Source organism: Panthera pardus, unplaced genomic scaffold (assembly GCF_024362965.1).
Source record: "Panthera pardus isolate Hobbes unplaced genomic scaffold, ASM2436296v1 HiC_scaffold_24, whole genome shotgun sequence".
In the NCBI taxonomy this organism is placed as follows: Eukaryota; Metazoa; Chordata; class Mammalia; order Carnivora; family Felidae; genus Panthera; species Panthera pardus.
In genome coordinates, this window is record NW_026526810.1 from 1,869,389 (window position 1) to 1,891,232 (window position 21,844).

The 21,844-nt window shown below is 41.0% G+C and overlaps 1 protein-coding gene and 1 long non-coding RNA gene across 3 annotated transcripts in view; one reads left to right on the forward strand and one right to left on the reverse strand.

Annotated features, from left to right (window-relative positions):
* The window catches only part of AGBL1 (AGBL carboxypeptidase 1), an 832,432-nt gene that overhangs the window by 706,513 nt on the left and 104,075 nt on the right, over window positions 1–21,844 (reverse strand). The gene's annotated exons all lie outside the window — the stretch shown is intronic.
* LOC109273403 (uncharacterized) lies at window positions 1,853–19,965 on the forward strand. Its single transcript, XR_002083027.2, has 3 exons — window positions 1,853–2,019; window positions 13,574–13,724; window positions 19,406–19,965. It is a non-coding gene; the product is annotated as an uncharacterized LOC109273403 (long non-coding RNA).

Sequence of the window (21,844 nt, forward strand, 5' to 3'; positions counted from 1 at the left end):
TAGTGAGCAAACACAAAGTATTTGATCTCCCAGATGGTGCTGAGATCCAGGCACCAAGCCACTCATGTGAATGTCACCCAGAGGCTCTGTATTTCAGGGTCTATTTTGACAGTAAATATCTGGAATTCGGTCCACTCTCTGAGCATATCTCTCTGCTTCTCTCCTGCTCTCCCAGTGTAACTAAGAATGTAAAACCCATCAGAAATGAGGTAACCACTTTGTCAACCAACGGCTATAAATACAAATAAAGCAAAACTTTAAGCAGCTAAAGTCTAAGTAAGTAAGAAAATATTCACTTCCACTCCAAGAAACCAAATCCACTGCATTGAGACAGTGAACAGGGGCCCCAAAATCAGTGCCTTTGGGGTGCTGAGCTGTTCCCCGCTCCACATGGACATCCAGCACCCATGTTGCTGGTAGTTTCACTGATTCCACAGAAGAGGACTTTTTTTTTTTTTTTTTTTTTTTTTAAGATTATTTTATTTTTTTTTTATTTTTATTATTTATTTTTATTTTTTTATTTTTTAATATATGAAATTTACTGTCAAATTGGTTTCCATACAACACCCAGTGCTCATCCCAAAAGGTGCCCTCCTCAATACCCATCACCCACCCTGCCCTCCCTCCCACCCCCCATCAACCCTCAGTTTGTTCTCAGTTTTTAACAGTCTCTTATGCTTTGGCTCTCTCCCACTCTAGCCTCTTTTTTTTTTTTTTTTTCCTTCCCCTCCCCCATGGGTTTCTGTTATGTTTCTCAGGATCCACATAAGAGTGAAAACATATGGTATCTGTCTTTGGTATGGCTTATTTCACTTAGCATCACACTCTCCAGTTCCATCCATGTTGCTACAAAGGGCCATATTTCGTTCTTTCTCATTGCCACGTAGTATTCCATTGTGTATATAAGCCACAATTTCTTTATCCATTCATCAGTTGATGGACATTTAGGCTCTTTCCATAATTTGGCTATTGTTGAGAGTGCCGCTATAAACATTGGGGTACAGGTGCCCCTATGCATCAGCACTCCTGTATCCCTTGGGTAAATTCCTAGCAGTGCTATTGCTGGGTCATAGGGTAGGTCTATTTTTAATTTTCTGAGGAACCTCCACACTGCTTTCCAGAGCGGCTGCACCAATTTGCATTCCCACCAACAGTGCAAGAGGGTTCCTGTTTCTCCACATCCTCTCCAGCATCTATAGTCTCCTGATTTCTTCATTTTGGCCACAGAAGAGGACTTTTTGAGAGGGCTTATTTTCTCAGAGTTTAAACCCATACCACCATCCCACATTATGTGCACCCCCCAGCTGGATGTCCAAGTGGGATTGAAAATAGAAATGCCAAAATGTCCTCCTTCATCAACTTTCCCTGACTGTACATCACTGAATGGGTCATTTAATAGATTCTTACAAAATACCCTGCTCCAAGAAAACTACAACAATACCCAAAGGAGTAGAACAGCCTCTATCCTATCCATTGTCCCAATGGGGTGGGCTAACTCAGTCAAGATGCTAGAGGTCAGAGGTCACTTCCATGCTCCTCCTCAGATAAAGCCAAACTTAAACCACTGGCAAATTTCTAAATATTCTTTTGTCATGAATTTAGCAAAAAGCCACAGACTTACAAGAATTCAATTTACTTCTTCAAGTAGAAATAAACTTTAAGAGGCTTTATAATAGTCTTAAGTCATTTGTCTCCACTCTTTGGGGGGCCCGTATAAATGCCAAGCCCTGTGCTAAGTGTCCTATGGACATGATTACACATCAGTTAATCTTCACAGGAATACCAGAGGGTGAAATCATCAGTTCTGTCTTACAATGAGCAAAGTTCCAAGTTCCACGTTCCCGCAGCTAGCAAGAGGCAGTGTTGACACAAAAGTCTACATCTGCCTGACTCTAGAGCTAGTGCTCTAGAGATCTAGTGATCTCTCCACCTTCAACATAGTTCTAGAAAGATTATAAGATAGCTCTCAGTTCAATTTCTTCATCATTTCAATAAGGGCTGCGCAGTTCAAGAGGTCAGGTAGGTGACTGGTACGAGGTCATATCATAGGATTAATGTGTCACTGGGCCAATGAAACAAACAACTTGTTCCACTTGACTCCAGCGCTTGCCTACAGGAAGCAGTTAAGCTGAAGCATGAGTGGATGATGATATTTAGAGGTAGCATGGTGACAAGGAAGGAGAACTCTATTGGTAGCAAAGCCACAGAGGTCCGTGAATGCCAGAGCTGAGCTGATGAATTAGGAGCTACAGAGCTTGGGTTAGAAGCCTGGAGGTGCCACTTTTGTGGTCGTGGGTTCTGGGCTTACTTGACTGCTCCAAATCTTGGTTTCCTCATCTGTAAAGTGGGTATAATAAGATGTAACTGATGGGAAGGTATGAAGAGTGAGGTGAAGCAAAGATTAAATTAAGGAAAATTAAATTAAATTAAAATCTACCACACTTCCTGAAACACGACATGAACCTGAATGGCATCACTGGCAGAACTAAGTGAGGAAGTGAAGGTTCATGTCTGCACATGTGTTTGCAGATGGTGAGCCCGCAGGCTGTCATTTGCCAGTCAGGAGAGGCCCCTGGAGAAAAACGAGTCCCTATTCCCCAGTACATGGAGAAACAGAATGACCAAATTATCTCTTGGAAGTGAAATAGTCTATAACTCAGGGGCGCCTGGGTGGCTCGATGGGTTAAGCATCCGACTTTTGGTTTTGGCTCAGGTCATGATCTCGGCAGTTCCTGAGTTCAAGCCCCGCATCCGCTCCACACTGGCAGTGCAGACCCTGCTTGGGATTCTCTCTATCTGCCCCTCCCCTGGCTCGTGATCTGTCTCAAAACAAATAAAAATTTTAAAAAAATATTCTGTAACTCAGATGGCCTAGATATAGAAATTGCCACCTAGATTTTTTTTATCTATATTGTTGTGTAATAAGTTACCACAAACTGAGCAGCTTCAAACAGCACTCATTATCTTACCATTTCCATGGGGCAGGAACCCACGGCTTAGCTAAATTCTCTGTTATGGTTTTACAAGACTGTCAGGTGTCAGCTAGGCATCAGCCAGGGCTGAGGATCCATCTAAAGGCTACATTGGGGAAGGGTCTGCTTCCCCTCTCAAACAGGCTGTTGGCAACATCATTTTGCTGAGGACCCTGGCATCTTGCTGTCTGTTGGCTAAAAGACCAGTCTCAGCTTCCTAGCGGCCACCCGCTGTTCCTTGCAAAGTGGGTTTCCCCAACGTGACTACTTTCTTCACGAACAGGGAGAGTTTCCATGTGAATATGTAAATAAGATAGAGTCTGATAAAACACAACATAATCACAGGACAAACATGCTATATTTTTGTCATATTCTATTAGTTAGAAGCAAGTCCCAACTCTTCCCCACACTCAAGGGGAGCGGAATACACAAAAGTATAAACACCAGGAGATGGGGATCACGGGGTGGAGGGTATCTTCAGTTCTACATACCACACAGAGCTTCTTGTAATCTTTAGCATTCAGATACCATGATCCTAATAATCTCCTCATCAGGACGTGACCCTCTCTCGTCCTCTCCTTTCCAGAGAATGGAACACTACCTTCTCAGAAACCGAGCATGCAGCCTCCTCCCCAGCTTGCCTTTACCGGGCACACACTCAAACACCCCCATTTCAAGGTCTAGAGTGCTCTTAAGTTGTCCATTCTTTTCGATCTCTGATGTTTCCACCCTAGTCCAAGCATATGGGGGTCTGGGACATCACTGAGAAATGTAATTTCTGGAGTTTCTAGAGTTATTAGCTCTTGGTTGAAATTTACAGTTTAATTTCCTGCATAATAAATGCAAATTGAGCTGCATGATCATTTTAGATATATTAGAAAATACAGTTAAGCATAAAGAAGTAGAAATCATGAAAATCACCCAAATATCTCTCCCTTAACTACTGCCATAACTCCAAAACAAATCTCTCCATAACCTCTCAAGCTACAACTAGAGTGATCTTCTCAAGAACACCTGGTTAGGGCACCCTCACATTGCCACCCCACACCCAGTCTTGCTCTTGGATAACAACCTAAATCTGAAACATGGTCCAGGAAGCTCTACCAAATCTGCCTGCCACCACCCCTCCACCCAGCCTTGTCTCACATCACCCTCTCTTATGGTCCATAAGGCCAATATTCCCTCTGCCAATCCTTGGAACATGTTCCCATCACTTGTCCTTTGTCCTTGCTAACGCCACAGCCTGAAATGCTCTGGGCCTTCCCTCCTCCTTCACATGTAGTTACTACCTCATCCTTTCAATCCTAGTTTAGTTTTCACCTCCTCAGGGAAGACTTCCTTGATGACTAATCTAGGTCCATGTACTTTATGGGTGTGTTTATCCTTTCCCCCCGTTTTCTCATTGCACAATTTGATTTTTAATTATTCACTCAGTGATGTGATTATTTTATTAATCTCTGTCTCCTCCCTGCAGTCTGCAAACTCCAGAAAACAAGAATCCTTCATTTTGCATTATTCTTCCCCCCACCATTTAATAGTATTTGAATACAGAGCACCATCAAATATTTGTTGAGCCTTTTCCAAAAATTGGGCTCTGCTCTAGGAGCTTCATATACACTATTCATTCATCCAGAGATATTTATTGAGCACCAACTATGTGCTGGGATAAACTGATAAACCAAAGATTTTTGTGTTCAAAAGGGTTGAGGTAGCATGACAAAAAAATAGCTAGTATACAATATTTTTGAGTAATACATTAAATTTGTATTCTAAAATGCGATAAATGCTAAGGGAAAAACAGAAAAAAGTAAAAACAGGGTAAAGAGATCAGAAGTGCTGGGATGGGTTAAGATTTAAGAGACTGTCTGGAGTAGGCCTCATGGAGGAGGCAATATCTGAGACGTGAAAAGAAAGGAAGTTGCCGTATAAATATCAGAAGGCAGCACGTGCAGACACCCTGAATGACAACAGGCTGATTTGTTCAAGAACAAGCAAGTTGGACAGGGCTGCTGGAGCCAAAGAGGGTGAGAGAGGAGAGTTGGAGCTGACGGGAGGAACAGGGACAATTCACACAGGGTCTGGAAAGCACTGTAAACGCTTCCACTTCCCTCCAAGCAAAGCATTCCCTACAGGATTTTGAGCAAATGATCTAACATGTTTTAAGGTTTCTCTGGCTACTCTACTTTTTTAAATGAAAATGAAAAAGGACTCTAGGGAAGCAAGAGTAGAAACTGGAGACAGACCAGAATAGAAACCAGTAGAAAGCTACAAGGAGCTTGCTCTACAAGGAGCAAACCAAACGCAGAAACAAACAAAAAAGATTACATGCCATGGCCAGAGTGGGATTTATCCCAAGAATGCAGGATTGGTTTAACATCTGAAAGTCAACCAATGTAATAATCCACCATAGGAACAGAATAAAGGATAAAATCCACATTACTGTCTCAACAGACACAGAAAAAGCATTTGATAAAATCCATCACACTTTCATGATAAAAACATTCACCACATTAGGGATACGAGAGAATTTTCTCTACCTGATAAAGGGATCTACTTGAAACTCACAGCTAACATGATACACAGACAAAAAAAAAGAATGAATACTTTTCCCCTGTGATCAGAAACAAGATAATGATGCCCATCGTCACCCACCACCTCTGTCCAACACTGTACAGGAGGTCCTAGACGCAGCATTTAGGAATGAATGAATGAATGAATGAATGAATGGCATACAAACTAGAAAAGAGGAACTAAAACAATCTCCATTTACAGATGGCTCGATTTTGTATAGATAAAGTCTGAAAGAATCCACCAAAAGATTATCAGAGCAAGTTCTGCAATGTGACCACGAGAAAAGATCACTATACAAAAGTCAACTGTATTTTGTATAATACACTAACAATGAGTAGTTCAGAAATGAAAATTTTAAAAAAGCAACCTCATGTATCATGGCAGCCAAAAGAATAATACAATTCTCAGTAATAAAATTACAGAAGAGACCCAGGCTTTTACACTGAAAAAAAAAAAATAGAAAACATGGTTGAAAATAAAGTTTTTAAGATTTAAATAAATAGAAATTCTCTAAATTTCACCTGCCACCTAACTACTATTATGGACCTAAAACCAGTGCAAGCATGTACACTCCAGGCCTCCTCCTTCAGGGCACAGCCAGAGTGATCTCAAGAGGAACACCGATATGTTTTGAATTTAGAGCTAACAGGATTTCTTGACAGCTTCCTATGAGACGTAACGGTAGCTCAGTTATTTCTCACAACAATCCCCATTTTAAAGATGAAGGAACTAATCAAGGTACATTAACCTGTCTGAAGTAGCATTAGAAGGCAACAGGGCTGGGATTTGGCCTTGAGTTGGTCTGACCCAACATCTGAGCACTTAATGCCCCTGGGCCCTTAACCCCAACACTGGGCCCATAGAGCTTTCAGAAAGAAGGAAGAAAATGGTCAGAAAGAAAGAAGGAAGTGGTCCTAAGAATTTGCCCCTAAAGCCTCTCTAGAGCTGGCTGGGGGATGTGGGGGTGTAACAGCAGAAACAGAAAGTGGTGGTGGTTGTGGGGGGGTGGGTAGGAATTAGCTAAATAACAGGCAGATAAAGCAAGAGGACTTTTACAAGGGATAGAACATGTTGCCTGCAGAGCACAGGCACCCAGAATGCCATCTGGTACAGTCCCGGCCTCCTGCCTGGCTTGAAAACGAGTAGCTGGATGGATAAAAGTACACACACACACACACACACACACACACACACACACACACACACGTGCACACGTGAGAAGCTGAGTTACCAAGGAAAATGGATGGAAAATGGATCTTGCTAATCAGCATTTTCTTTTTTTTTTAATGTTTATTTATTTTGAGAGAGAGAGAGAGAGAGCAGGGGAGGGGCAGAGAGAGAGGGAAAGAGAGAATCCCAAGCAGGCTCCATACTGTGAGTGTGGAGCCAGATGTGACACTCGAACCCAGAACCTATGAACTGTGAGATCATGACCTGAGCCGAAGTCAGATGTTTAACTGACTGAGGTGCCCCTGATCACCATTTTCAAGGGAGAGAGGAGAAAATAAAAATGGAAACCAAGATGGCTCTAGCATCATGAAAGAAAAGAAAAGAAAAACCCTGAACACATAGTGTAAAGGTTGAACTGATCCTGTGCCCAGCATGGAAACTGTCCCTCTTTCTCTGGAGGGTGGGGGTGGGGGAGAGGAAGAAAAAACAACCCCCACCTCCCAGCTCTGTCCAGATGCTGCCAAAGACAGTTTGTGGGAGCCATCATTCATCATGGAAAATTTTTATAGGAGAAATTAAAACACAGACCTCAGACTGGTGTGGTTAGTAATACTCAGCAGGAAGTGTGATCGAGGGGTGACTACTGCCTGAGCCAGGGAACCAGGAGCTCAGCTCTGCAGCCAAGGCTGGGACAACCCCACCCCACCTGGTCTGTCAGAGGAGCAACTCCGCAAAGCAGAAATGGTTTGGAAGGACTTCTAAATTCAGGGGTAGGGGCAGCAGGATCAAGGATTTGGACACAAGCCTTTGAGACTCCCCAAGGCCAGGACGAGGAAGAGTAATGTCTGAGGGCGGGGGAGAAGAAGGGTGGGGATTCCAATAAACTCTCACATACAGGGCACTCTTTCTCTACAGAGGGGTGTAACTCTCAAGTTAGTACTTAAAGCAAATATTACCTTTGGGCTTTCTTAAATTATTCATAAAGTAAAATATACATGGATATGTGACTCTAAGCCTATTCTGTAATGTGTGTACATATATATAAATGTATAATGAGTACAGTATATAATCATACACATATATGCAAAATAAAATGTTACAGAATGTTTTGTTATATTGCTGTAGTAGATCAGTTGCTATATCACACATTTAGTCATATTCCTGTGATTCAACCCATCTAGAAATATTTGGACGCAAAAAGGAAAGACTGGATCCCTATCTCATTGCATAGCACAGAGCAGGTACCCAATAGATATTTCCTGACCTCATGAATAAATAAAAACGTATCTGATTTTGGAGATCTGATTTTGGATGGCTCAGTTGGTTAAGTGTCAGACTTCAGCTCAGGTCATGATCTCACAGAGAGAGCCTTTTCTCTCTGTCTCCCCCTACCCCACTTGCATTCTCTCTCTCTCAAAATAAACAAATAGGCTTAAAAAAATGTGTCTGATTTCTGATCCGGCTAAAGGCCAGAGCAAAGACAAGCCTGACCATTCTGGCCTGTTTGGTTGAGGGATAACAGAGGGACCCCCAAGCTTGGTGCCAAGACTTAGCACCCCCAGCACAAATACAACCAGCACTTTGAAAGGTGGTCATTCACAAAAAAAAACAAATGTTGTATGATTCTTTCCACTTATATGAGCTAACTATTATGGGCAAATTCATATCCAGACTCAAGGCAATCTGGGGCCGGTGGGGAGGAGAATGAGAGCTATTCCGTAATGGTTACAGAGTTTTATTTGGGGTACCAAAAAGGTTTTAAAAATTGATAGTGGTAATGGTTGCACAACATCAGGAATATAATTAAGGCCACTCAATCATACACTGTAAAATGGTTAAAATGGTAAATTATTTGTGGTGTGCATTTTACTACAAAAAAAGTTGTCATTGGATCTGATGAGTCCTCTCTTCAAAAAACCAACTTAGGTCTTTTAGGAAAGAAGGGCTAAGAGGGCAATGGCCTGCAAAGTGCTCCCTCTCTTTACAGGACATGGGAATAGCACCAGAAAAGTTCACCAGTCACCCAGCCAGTGGTTCTCCAGCTGGAGTGAGCATCAAAACCCTCTTGTAGGGCTTGTGAAAACAGGGTGGTGGGCCTGCCTCCAGAATTTCTGCCTTAGGAGGTCCCGGTTGGCAGCCTCAGAAATTGCACTTGTAACAATTTCTCAGGTGCCACTGATGCTGGTGGTCTCCAGATCACACTTGTAAACCACGGACCCAAGTAGCGGGTGCTCAGTAGACTTGGTGGAGAGGAGTGCTCCTGGGACATGATTCTTTCCTGCAAAATTCTCAAGACCCTCAGTGATGTCTCCTAGTGGTGCCATGATTGCTGGACCTCAAGGCAAAGACTCCATAAACATCCCTCTCTCTGAACTAAAATTACAGACTATCACCTGAAAAGAGATCCATGAGTTTTCAGAGACTCTTTCCAAACTAGAGTCTGAGGTTCCAGACAACAGAAGCCATTATTCATTTTTGTCTGTCTCAAAGCCTTACCATGACTTGGCACTCATTTCTCAACTGACAGGATTAATGCCTGGGATTCCCAACATCCTTGGAGTATTGAATCTCTTCTAGAAATCAGAGGCTTCACTAAAATTCAGATGATAGGGGCAATCCCACTTCTTTAAATGTTTATTTATTTCTTTTGAGAGAGAAAGAGAGAGAAATAAAGAGAGAGAGAGAGAGAGAGAGAGAGAGAGAGAGAGAGAGGGAGAGGGGGAGAGTCGGTTAAAGGGGGAAAGAGAGAATCCCAAGCAGGCTTCGTGCTGTTAGCGCAAGCCCGATATGGGGCTTGATCCCACAAACCATGAGATCATGACCTGAGAGTCAGACATGTAACCAACTAAGCCACCTAAGTGCTCCAACCCCACTTCTTTAAAGGACTGGCTTTATTGTCAACAAATCCAACATTACTTATAATCTTCCAGAGAACTCAAGACACATAGTGCTACTTGAAATTCCCCTCCACACATCATGGTCTGGCATTTTACCACAGGTTTAGACAAGCAATGGGAGGATTCTCATTCTCTAAAAAGCTTTCCCTCCCTTTGCCTTTTCCCATCTAGCAAACTCCTCCCTACCTCCCAACAATCCAGCTCAAGTTCCAGCCCCTGTTACCTCAGTTTCAACTTCTGGAAAGTTCTTCCTCTGAGTTTCCATCACAGTTTCTACTTTCTCTTACCACAGCATTTTTACAGTAACACAGACATGATCTACTTGTATATTTAACTCCATATTTGGCTAGAAGTTCTCTGAAGACAGAAACTGTATTATGATCTTTGAAGTCTGAGCACCTGCTCCATAGTAGTTTTTTAAATATGTTTTTTAATGTTTATTTATTTATTTTTGAGAGAGTAGGGGAGGAGGAGAGAGGGAGAGAAGCCCAAGCAGGCTCCATGCTTTCAGTGCAGAGCCCAAAATAGGGTTTAAACTCACAAACTGTGAGATCATGACCTGAGCCAAAATTAAGAGTCAGACACTTAAGTGACTGAGACACCCAGGCGCCCCCATAGTAATTTTTAAATACAGGCTTGGTGTCTGAATAAATTAATAAGTGAATAGATGGCAAAAGTCTTCTGCTAAACTTAAATGTACCTTAATCTTAACCCCACATTACCTCTAGAAACCACATAAAATAAGGGTCACAAAGAACTTTTTTTTTTTTAATTTTTTTTAATGTTTATTTATTTTTGACAGAGAGAGAGACAGAGCATGAGCAGGGGAGGGTCGGAGAGAGAGAGGGAGACACAGAATTGAAAGCAGGCTCCAGGCTATGAGCTGCCAGCACAGAGCCCGACACGGGGCTCGAACTCACAGACCGCGAGATCATGACCTGAGCCGAAGTCGGACGCTTAACCGACTGAGCCACCCAGGCGCGCCAAGAACTTTTTTTTTTTAAGACTATCAGGAGTGAGTTGGAATATGGGACGAGGGCAAGGGGGCAAGGAAGGCACTGACTGGGTAAGGGGGAATGACAATGGGCAGGCTGCTCAGCTCTGCTGAGAAGGGGGTGTGGCATCATGATTCTTCAAGGTAAGTCAACAAGCTTGTAGTAAAGCCAGAGCTGGTAGCAGCCAGAGCTACTGGTGGAGTCCACCTGCTTTGTTTCAGACTCTCTCTAGAGAGCTTGGATATTTTCCCAGACCCCTCACCCACTGTAAGCCTCATCCTTCAATCTTCATCCAGAAGTACCATGAAGAATTTGATGGCTTTGCCTAGATTGCAAGGTGAAGGAATTTTTTCCTCTGTTTACAGTTCTGTTTCTATTCCATTTGGAATTCCTGAATTATTCATAACCACTGTACCGTAAACAAGTCTTTGCCTATGGGATGTATGGGTGGATGGACGGACAGATGGATGGATGGATGGATGGATGGATGGATGGAAAGGTGGCACAAGAGATACGAGCTTCTCGTTCAAAGTAAAACTCTTAATGAGTTCACTTCCCTTCCTCCCAAAACCCCATTAATTTCATTGTGGAAATGCAAAACAAATAATTTCATAACAGTGGAGGTAATGAGAGGGGGAAGTCATAAGCCAACCAAAGATTCTAACAAATTTTGGGAGACAAATAGAAAGTCTACTGACAAATGAAGCAAAGGGAAGGAAGCCACAGCCCAGAAATAGCTGTAATGGGACAGCAGATGGGGCTGAAGGGGTCTTTCAATGTAGGGGGCAATCTCTCAAACAGAAACCCAGAAAGGCTGTGGGTCAAAATTCTACCCAACCCCCCACTCTCATCTGAAACAACAGTTTCTTATTCTTGAGTAATATACAAAAACCTCACAAAGGAAAACAATATTCAGATTGCTAGTTCTGGAATCAATATCTTAAGAAACTCTTCTGAAAATATTTTCAACCCTAAATTATCACTTAAAAGACAAGTTTTGTATATATCTCAGGTAAGTTGGTACACTGTGACTTTCAAGTACAAGAAAAACATTTTTTTTCATTGTGTGCAGCTCTCAGACTCTTGAGAATGTGTTGTGCCTAGATTGGCAAACACAGATCTACATCATGAAATATTTTGATTCTCATAGCCATGGATGAACTTCCCACTTTTTGTATTTCCCTCAGCCTCTCAGAGCCTTTTGAGGTGATTATTAAATAGTAATTTATGCCCTTGCCCTCAGACCCCTTATGTAATCTTTATCCTCTCCAGGGAAAGGATGAACCCTGGTAACTCTCACAACACCTAGCACCCAGGCTTTGCATGTGGTAGGTCTCCATGGATGCTATCCAAATGAAAGCTTCCCACAGCTTCCAGATGGTAGGGAATAAGGACATTGAACTTTTGCTATTTTAAGGATGATAAAATGTCACCCCCAACATAAAAGGTTCTTCTGAAAGTGGATTGTCAGTCACTGGAATCCACTGAGTGTTCACAATGTGGCAGGCTCCATGCCAAGTCCTTACTTACTTGTTTCAAATTTTTTACAACAGATCTGAGGTTGTCCCATCTTATTATGAAGAAACTACAATTGGGGAGACTAACAAAACCTTCTCAGAGCAGATATTTAAACCCAGGTCTTCTGATTCCAAGTATAGTGCTGGTTCTACAGCACAATGTCTTTCTTCTAAGAAACTGATTGAGAAAGAAAAGCAGAGAAAAGGAAGAGGTGAGGAAACAGGGCCACATGAAAGTGCCCCTACCCCCATGTCCAACACAGAGTTTAGTCTGTCGAACTTTTGTAATGGAGTTAAATTGATGGTCTCAAATTGGCCTTCTTTGTCTTCAGGCACCTCCCCCCTACATGTGTCCAGGACTATCTGTTCTTGCATTACAAATACCCTTAGACGAGAAGGAGCTTCCAACTCTCTTGGACCCATGCAACATACTAAAGTAGCTGATAAGACAGATTCAAAGTTCTAAAGCTCCACATAAATGCATTTCAGCAAAAAAAGGATGCCGCAAATTCCTAAGGTGGCCTGAGAGTTGGACACATTCCACATTTGCATATAAGAATTTTGATATTCTCTAACAATCTGTAACACTGCTCCTCTCCATTGCTTTTCTACCCCTCCCTCCAGCCATGATGTTTCTTTGGTGGTACCTGATGTACATCATGGGTTTGGAGATGAAGACTAGCTGCCATCACCTGATCCCTGGACAAAGCTTTCCCAGTGAAGATGGACACAATACATTTTCTGCATACTGTGAAAAAAAAGGGTCTGCCAACCCACTGAGTCACAATGTTATGTGACAGCATCATCTTTGTGGACTGAAAGATTTCTAAAAGTCATTTTCTATTTAAGGCAGCTCCTACTCTGTGGTCAAGCAACTCAAATGTGGGCAGTAGGAAACTATGTGTGTTTGTTAGTTATATCCAGACTAGAAGACCAGAATGATGATAGGCACATGATGTCTTTAATCAACACCCTGCCCAAGATAGCCTTCCTGACTATGAGAGCACCCTCTACTTAAGGGTGACGTTTTGTGGTGACCCTTCTCTATGGAGAAGAGAGGAAAAGATTTGGAAAATATAATATCCTACACAGAATTCTCCATATCTTTGCTAGGTCTTGGTTGACCCATTGACAAATCTACAGTAGTTCTAGGACACCTGTAGACTGGACTATTCCTATGTATTATCAAAATTGTGTTAGCCAAGTAGAGTGTGATGTTAATAATAGATATGCATTTTACCACATATAAGTATTCACACAGGCTAAATAATGCAAAACATACCTAATATGCTTTTGATTATCAGTATATTAGCAGCTATGTAATTATATTTTTTACACCATTGTTATATGCCGTGCACTTAAAATACATGAAAGAGCACTATAAGTGGATGGGAGTTTGAATAAGAAGGCTACACTTTTTTCCAATGTAATGAATTCCTGATTCTTTGCAGCAAAACCATGATGAAAATTAATGAAAATCCCAGCGGCTATTACTCTAGCAGAAGAATATGATGGAAGTAAGAAATGCTATAAAATTACCACCTTTAAACAATGAACCATAGGGGGTATCTCCCCCTCCAGGGTCTGCAGTTTGAGTAATTGGTAAGTCACCCTTGTCTAGAAAGACACCATAGATGACTTATATGAGGCACAAAGGATTGAGTGGACTTGGTAAAGATATTTTTTCTTATGATTTTTTGAAATTCAGAGAGAAGTTTCATTTTTTTTAAAATTTTTTTTAACGTTTTTATTTATTTTTGAGACAGAGAGAGACAGAGCATGAACGGGGGAGGATCAGAGAGAGAGGGAGACACAGAATCGGAAACAGGCTCCAGGCTCCGAGCGGTCAGCACAGAGCCCGATGCGGGGCTCGAGCTCACGGACCGCGAGATCATGACCTGAGCCGAAGTCGGCCGCTTAACCGACTGAGCCACCTAGGTGCCCCGAGAAGTTTCATTTTAAAAAAATTTAAGTCTCTGATCCATCAAGTTAAGAACTCCAGCTCTTTTGCTTTTCCTCTACTTCTCTGTGCTGTGACCTAAAATAAATCCAAGCCAAATGAGGCCTTAAAAATGAAGAAATGAAAAATTAAATTGTGAGACAGACCTTCCAAAGTACTGCATCTGTCCTTCAAACAACTGGGTCAACAAATGGAAACAGTGTAAAACAATGAACAGCATTCATCTGGGACCTAGATTTACAGAATAATCTAATCTTTCCGTTGGAAATCAATCCAAGCCCCAAGGGAAGGTCATCCTTGTCTACGATAAACACAACAATTATCTTGGCTCTTGCAAACCAGGCAGTTGTGTCAACCCCCAGGCATATGAGAATCATCCATGTTTATTTTAACAACCCCAACTGATAGGACTAAATGGGTTTAAAGATTAAATGCCTTTCTAGGGTGGGTTTCCTACATTTGCAGAGAGTTTTTTGCTAAATAAAATTAGGTTCAAAAAAACATAAATCATGAGAACTAATTTTCCTCGTAAACAACAGGAAAATGTTTAAGCCTTTTCTAGGGAGGCCAGAATCTTTTATGTTGCCAGAAGCCTGCCTATAAATTCATTAGTCAGATTTACTCTATTGGAGCCATGTAGCTTAGAGAAAAGTTCATCTAAGATGGAATAAGTCAGCTGCTAAGGAATGTCACAATTTCCATAACAGTACAATGTCATGCATGAAAGAACAAAGTGCTTGGGTCCCTAAAGAATGGGAAGTTAGCACTTTTGATAAAGTAGGAATCAGATGATGACCGTCCAGCACATGGTCATTCATTAGTGCCCTCTGCCATCATGTCCTTTGGGTACCATCAGCCAACTACATTCTGCTGTGGTCAAATGTCATGAGAGTCTCAAGAAGTGCAATCTTCTTTTAGGACAACAGACAGAACGAGAGGGAACCTATAATGTTACAATCAGCAGGTCCAAAAGGCTATTGTGCTGAATACAAATCCCAGCAAATATCCTGTGTTCAAATAAGTGTGCAAGCCACCTCGCACAACATCCTTCCATACTGAGATAGTTGAACAAATTATGATACATCTGCATGATATACCTATGCAACTCTTACAAGGAATGGATAGGCCTATGTATTTTTGCTGAGTGATAATAACCTGAATAACAGTAAGTAACATGTCAATGTTAAAAAGTAAAAAGTGCGGGTGTCTGGGTGGCTCAGTCGGTCAAGCATCTGACTTCGGCTCAGGTCATGATTTCACGGTTCATGGGTTTGAGCCCCGCATCAGGCTCTGTGCTGACAGCTTGGAGCCTGGAGGCTGCTTCAGATTCTGTGTCTCCCTTTCTCTCTGTCCCTCTCCCATTCACACTCTGCCTCTCTCTCTCTCTCTCTCTCTCTCTCTCTCTCTCTCTCCCAAAAATAAACATTTTTTTTAATTTAAATAAAAAGTAAACAAGAAAGCACGCATGTGCAATGAATGATATATGCACATATGTACATATGAACATATAGGGACATTTGGCAAGCATTAAAAAGAATAGGAACTTATGCCACAAATTGTATTTAGCAGCAATCTCCAGGGAATGGAATTGGTATAGAAAAAGGAGCATTTGTAATTTTTCTAAAAACTGCATTATAGGGGCGCCTGGGTGGCTCAGTCGGTTGAGTGTCCAACTTAGGCTCAGATCATGATTTCACAGTTCTTGAGTTCGAGCCCCACATCAGGCTCTGTGCTGACAGCTCAGAGCCTGGAGCCTGCTTCAGATTCTGTGTCTCCCTCTCTGTCTGCCCCTTCCTCGCTCATGCTCTGTCTCTGTCTCTCAAAAATAAATAAACATTTTAAAAAATTATAAAAAAAAAAAACTGCATTATATTAATTTCCTATTAATTTCAGCTTGAGCTGCCATGACAAAATACTACAGACTGGATCGGTTAAACAGCATAAATTAATTTTCTAACAGGTCAGGAGACTAGAAGTCTGAGATCAAGGTCCAGCAGGATTGGTTTCTGGTAAGATCTCTCTTCCTGGCTTGCAGATGGCTGCCTTTGCACACTGCCTTCATCTGGCTTTTCTTGGGTGTACACTCTCTTTCTCTCATTCTTCTTATACGGCTACCAGTCTTATCAGATTGGAGCCCTATCCTTATGACCTCACTTAAACTTAATTACTTCCTGAAGACTCTATCCCCAAAAACAGTCAGTTGCATTAGAGTTAGGGCTTCAACATACCAATTTTGGGAGGGAAACAATTCTGTAAATGTTTCTTTAATGGACATTATTAGCGGCCTGCCCAGCATTTATCTCCTTCCAAATGGAAACTCTATTTTGTGCAGGTATCTACTTATCCCATGTGTAGCCAGGTGCTTAAGGAAGGGCTCATCCATCCTTGCTATGGATTAGTTTAGCAATAAGGCTAAGACCCAATTCTAGCCAAAGACATGTGAGAAATAGTCTACTGAGGGATTCTAGAACAAGTCTCTTATCTCCTAAGAAAAAGCCCTGGGAAGCAATGGTCACTCCTCTTCTTAAGGATATAGCCATTCTCAATTTGAGGCCTGTACCTGCTTCAGCCATTCTGTTACCAATCTGAGTATAAAGTCAATACTGAATATGGCAGAGGCAAAGAAGGGAAAACCTAACCTCTTAATGCTGTCACTGACTCACAGGATCAACTATCCCACAGCGGACCTTCCCAGTCACACGAAACAATAAAATTTCTCATTGCTCAGATCATTATAAGTCAGGGTTTGTTCTGTGGCCTGGTCAAAATCATCATAAATGATACAATTTGTAAGAAATGCTTAAAATGAATCTTTTTAAAGATTTTTTTAAAAATCACTTTCCTAGAAATTTACAACATGTATTAGCATACTAAAGACTGACAAATCTGTTTTAAAAATCCTATTGTGGCTGAACCAGAGCTCCCCAAATTTATTTGATAATGGGATCCTTTTATGTTCCCTTCAGCAAGTCCTAATATCATCAACAAAAGGAAATAGTTGTTGAAAGACACCCCCAGGGCACATCTGGGATAGACTGGGCAACATGGGGAAATGAAGGAGCCTGAACTGAAGGAACTAGCAGCAAAGGTTCCTTAAGGAAGGAAACTCTTGAGGGACTTCTAAAATCTGGGATGTCCAATATCTTTTTTTTTTTTTTTTTTTTTTTTACTATGCTGCCCTTTGGTTTCAATACCATCACAAACATCTTTGGTCCCAAGTCTTCGTTAAGTCTGCCATGCAGACATTTACTGGTGAATACTGAGAGCAAAAAGATACTCCATTTCCCATATTTCACTTTAATCCCAAGGACATGGAATCCCAGCAAGCCAGATGATTTTCAGACTTTCAACAATCTGTCTATGTAATGCTACACACACACACACACACACACACACACACACACACACGTATATATGTTTCCTAGGTATCATTTGGGTGGGGGCATTACATTTGGGACTCATTATCCCATGAATCTGATGAACTAAACAATTAAATATGTAGTAAATACAAATAAAAACTAGGTAAACCATATGAAAAATAGGCAATGCAACATAACCTCACCTTCGGAGCTGTCACAGAGAAGGGCATATTTGTACACGGGCGTCTCGTTTGGTCCAGGATGACCACAGGCAAATTCAACCAATCAGAAATCTGAAATATCCCAGCCAAAAGCCCTTCACCAAGGTGCCTTCGAACTACCAGTTATCATTACGAGGATTTTATAAATATTTGTGGGATGTTATGATTAACATGTCTTTCCCTCTTAATTTATAAAACCTATGAGGACAGGGACCATATCTATTTTACTTACCATCCCATCCCCAGTGCCTACACAGTACCCCACCTATAGTAAACTCTTAATAAATATGTGATAAAAGAATGAATCCATCAGTGAATAAGGCATTTAATAACACTCACAGATCAACTGAAGAAGTGAATCACTCATGCTTAGTGACTGTAATAAAGAATAAATATATGCCCATCATAAAATAATGTCTACAAGTAGAAGAGAACATGTCAAAGATTATATTTGTATCAGGTTCTCCAGAAAGACTTATTTGACAAATTATGGAAATGTGTATCTTTCCTTATATATGTCTGTTGCCTAAAACTTGGTAACTTAATCCTTTTGTGCATATTTTGATGGGGTTGGGAGCATGATTAAATCATATAGCAGAACTGGGGGGGGGGGGTGGCTCTGGCACTCCCTTTGGAATGAAGGGCTGCCTGTTCTGTGCCCAAGTAATGGCACATCCTCCCCTCTTACTAACTATCCAACATGGGATCAGAAATTTGTTCCATAATTCATCGTGTCTCTTGAGTTATCACAAAGGTTATCATAGGTTAATTAGTTGTAAAACTGGTTAATGTTTCAGGAGGTTGGATCTTCCAGTATACAGGGACATAGACACGGAGAGCTTTGTTTTCCAGAATGCTTTACTTCTAAAACCACTATCGCAGAAATCCACAAATACATTACATTGAACAATATTTTTTTTCAGACACTGAAAGCAATGCTATAATCTGGCAGGGGCACGTGGGGAGCAGAAGGAGGATGTAGGAGAAATGTAGGAGAAAGACCCCAAGACTATGGCCAAGTAGACATTGCACGCCATTAGTATGTATCACTCTTTTTTTGAAAATGCCGCAGCGCAGACCCAGACAGTTTGACAAATGAGTAGGATCATGGAGAACACTGAGGAAGATGATTAAGGGAGTGGAATAATTGATATATGAGGAGAGAGGCTTTTGAAAAATCTAATTATGAAGAGACCCAAATGATGAGTTTGCTGAGAAAGTGCAGATGTACTTCTGCTTTGCACTTGGAAGTAAACCCCAGAGCAGGTTAGGAACCAAAGGACTTGTTCCAACAGGATGTGGGTAGGAGTGAAAGGAAGAAATAAAAAATGGGAAAGTCAAGACCCAGTGTCAGGACAAAAGTCTTCACAGGAGAATGTGTTACTCTGTACAGATCTTCCCCCATGGCTGTCTATTCTCCAGATAGAGGATTACTGCAGACCCCAGTTTCTGTCTGTAATGCCCCTCACTTGGCCTGACTGGGCAGCCAGAAGGGTCCTGTCATTTCCAATTAGGATGATTGTTTAATGTGAACAGCTTTGTGTTTAGAAGGGGGGATGTTTAGAAAATGTAGAAAATATTCCTAAATGAATAGGTCTTGAACAACCTTCAGAACCTGGCTAAAAGGGTGACTTAACTGAGAGGGGTACTCCCAGCCCCATTCTTTACAGTCTGGACTTTACCACTGTCTGAAACAGCCCAGACCCTGATTCTGATGTCCAACTATGTCTCTGTGTTGTCAAGGTTTTCCAGCACCTCGAATGAGACTTGTGGAGCCAGCCACCTGCTCTGTGCCTACATGCAAGTCTTGAGCACCTCATGTGTACCATTAAGCAAAACCTACTCAGAATGAAGAAGAAGTGGCTCCATCTCAAGTGAACTATGGAGTCAAGATCAGAAAGAGCCAAGAGGGGCCAGAGTGACACTTTCCATTTGCCACCTTCTAATTTGGAAAAAATGGCTACATGGCTCTGTCACAGCATTCTGAACTCCAGTGGAATGAAGCAATTTTCACCTCATAGATCCTCTCCCATTCCTATGATGGTATTCCTTGGCCCCGTTTCTGTGCTTACACTCTGCCAAATCCATGAGTCCTTCCTCTGGTCACCTCCTCTGTTGGAAAAGGAATGATTTGGGGAAGTTGGACAATAATAACGGACCAATTCACCTGCCTCTCAGTGACATTTCTAAATAGAGTCAGGGAAAGTATTCCTATCTAGGATGAAAGGGTTCCCAAAGGTTGCTTAATCAACCATCACAGTAGCTGGTATAATCACATTTACAAATAAATCAAGGTGATATTATTTCTGTCTTCATAATTATTTATCTTTCCAAAAAAATGAATTAGGTTTTTTACAAGAATTTTTAAAGTATTTTTTAGCAATGAAAATGTGAAAAAAAATTAAGCATAAAATAAATCTATTTATGGTATTTATCATGCCTGTTCTCAATTAGACAGGTAGGCTTTTTACAAAGATAGTACTAAAAACAAAGAAGGAAGCCCCTTCACTTCCAAAAGCCAAGGCCAAAGAAAAGGCGTTGAAAGCCAAGAAAGTGAAGCTGAAAGGCCTCAGCCAGAGAAAAAAGATCAGCAGGTCACCTGCCTTCCAATAGCCTAAGACACTACAGCTCTGATGGCAGCCCAAATATCCTTAGAAAAGCACATTAGAGGAAACAAGTCTGACCACTATGCCATCATCAAACCCCCCAACCACCAAGTCAGCAGTGAAGAAGATAGAAGTCAACAGCACACATGTGTCCATTGTGGATATCAAGGCCAACAAGATCAAATAGGCTGTGAAAAAGCTGTATGACACTGACGTGGCCAAGGTCAACACCCTGAGAAGACTCCTAATGATGATGCTTTAGATGTTGCCAACAAAACTGAGATCAACTAAACTGAGTGCAGCTAATTCTAAAGATAAATTTTTCAACATAAAAAAAAAAAAAGACATAGGATGGAATGGATGGGTGAACGAACAGATTGCTAAACAAGATGATGTATGTGTACTATTGATCATACTATACGCACTATTTTATAACTCGCATCTGCATTTTCACCTAATATTATACTTTCAAACATTTTCCTAAAATACGTTTTAATGGCCACATAATATTTGGTGTTATGCATATACTGTTACCCGCTCATCAATACTTTACAGTTCAGTTTGTAAGTTATTTCTAATCTTTTACTATTAGAAACAATGCTGTCTCGGTATCAATGGATGTGAATCTATGATCATTCTTTTAAGAATTCTGGAAGTGGAATACCCAGGTAAGAGGAATTAAGCTCTTTTATGGCTTTTCATTTACACAGACAGTTGCTGTATATGAAGACACCTGTTTGACCCTGCCCTCACCAGAACTCATGCTATCACATTTTATACTGGTCCATATGGTAGACAAAAGATATATGTGTATACACACAGGAGTAAGTGCACATACCATTGTTCCTCCAATTTTTAAATTCATACAATTTATTATATATTTATATGATTTATTTAGAATACATTAATGTATGCAATGTATTTTATAAGTATATAATAAAATTATATATTTATAAATTATATAGTAAAATATTCTATTGTATATTTAAAAATTATAAACTTACAATATTTATATTCTATTATAAATTTAATATATTACCTCCCAATACTAGGTACAGGGAAGATTTCCCAACATATGTAAACTTTAAAAGTAACACAGAAAAGTTCAGAGCAGAGACAAGCCAAGTGATTTTTATTATTTTTAATTTGATTTATCTATTTTTAGAGAGCAAGAGAGCATGAGATGGAGAGGGGCAGAGAGAGAGGGAAAGAGAGAGAGAATCCCAAGCAGGCTCTGTGCTGTCAGCATGGAGCCTGATGTGGGGCTTGAACTCAGAAACACAAGATCATGACCTGACCTGAAACAAAGAGTCAGATGCATAACCGACTGAGCCACCAGGGCACCCCATGCCAAGTGATCTGTAAAAGACAGAATGGTTTCTAGCCCAACAAGATTTGAGTGTGAATGGATTAAATGTATTAACAAATTTAGAGGGAAAAAAAAAAAAGCCTGGGCCATTGTAATCAAAGAAAAAGAAGCATTGCAGGCACAAATGTTGAGAAAAACCCCAAGAAACGCTTTACAACAGAATCCCAAACCCAGGATAAGGCTCATTCAGTCCCACAATAGATACAT